Raw genomic sequence first — 1,493 nt, forward strand, 5'->3', positions numbered from 1 at the left:
GGACTTTCCCCAGGGCCTCGCCGGCCTCGCAGTCCCAGTACCGGGTGTAGGGAACCGGGGCACAGAGGACCTGCACCTCGCCTGTGGACAGCCCAGCTCCCGCAGGTGTAGTCGCGACTCTAGGTGTGTGTGTGGATGCCTCGAACCTGGCGAGTCTTAGACTTGGGGCGATCACGCTGCCCACCTGCTGGTCCTCCCCGCAGCTTTGCTGAGCTCTCACAATGAGGCCCTTAGCCTCTTCTGTGGTCAAGCTGTTGGACTGATTGAGAGGGGGGTCCTGTCTCCCACTGGGGCGGCCTCTGAGTTTAAGAGCCCTGGAGCTCTCTGCCACGTCACTGAACTCCTCTTCCCAGCCTCTTAGAAAGGGAAGAACAGGGTCTATCTGTGGTCACCATGGCGGTGTGGAGTCAAGGCTGGGGGTGAAGCCAGGCCCCAAAGCCTGGAAACTTATGTACTGCTGGGGCTCCTTGGGCCCGCGCCTATGCTAAAAGACCCTTTAATTTCTAACTTCAGCCTCCAAGCTGAGGGCTTTAAAACTAAGCCCCCACACACACCCTGAGTGGGCATCAGGGCTGCCCGAAGCTGGGGTGTTCAGCCAGCCCCCATGCCCAAATGCTGCCCTGGTCCTGGTCCCAGGCAGGGCCCCTAAGAACGTACGGTCCGCGTTGGAGTGTTTTCTGTGGAGTGCCGGCTACTAGTGTATTGCACATACATCGCCAGAGAAGGAGAGCAAGCAGTGGGCTGGGCACGTCCCAGACCCCCACCCTTGTCAAGCCGCCCTGAGGGAGGCGTGAGATGTGGCCAGGGGTTCCTTCCCCAGGAGCAGTGGGAAGTTACTGAGAAAAACAAGGATTTGGAATGCAAGCCCCCCCCCTTGCCGGCTGCCTGCCAAGAAGGAATTATTTTGGATTATCCAGCCGTGTCCAGCCACCCGAGAGGAGAGGGGCGGCCACAGCCGTGGGAGAGGGATCCACTTCCGGGCCGTGGGTTGAGAGTCCCAGAAGGGAGGGACAAACAAGTCCAGGCAGCTCCACACCTCCCCTGCTGCTCAGACCTGTTGGCAGCAGAGGGGGCGGGAGATGTGTCACCATTCGGTTGGGGAGGGCCTCAAGGCCGCTGCCCGCTAGGCTCTGCCTGGCCCAGGAGTCTCTGAGAAAAGCCATGGGGCACAGGTCCTCTGGTCCCGGCCTGGAGACTCCTTGTGGTCACCCTTGGATCCAGGATCAGGGACACCCATCTGGGACAGGTCACTCGCCCAGGTAGGGGCGTGCGTGGGTCAGCCGATCAGGTTCATCTCTGGTGTCTTTGGAGTTGAACTTCAGGCCCTCCTCTTGCTCTCTAATGGCTCCCTGACCAGCCACCCACTGAGGGACAGCCCAGGACTTGCCCAAGCATCCCTTAACCCCAGTGGGGAGACAAGCCAGAGAAGGTCCCTGGGAGGTGCCATCTGGAGTGCTGCTGGGGCTTGGTGGCTGCCCAGCTCCCTGCGAGGC

The sequence above is a fragment of the Fukomys damarensis genome, unplaced genomic scaffold (genome assembly GCF_012274545.1).
Source record: "Fukomys damarensis isolate Sample0158 unplaced genomic scaffold, DMR_v1.0_HiC HiC_scaffold_19, whole genome shotgun sequence".
Classification (NCBI taxonomy): Eukaryota; Metazoa; Chordata; class Mammalia; order Rodentia; family Bathyergidae; genus Fukomys; species Fukomys damarensis.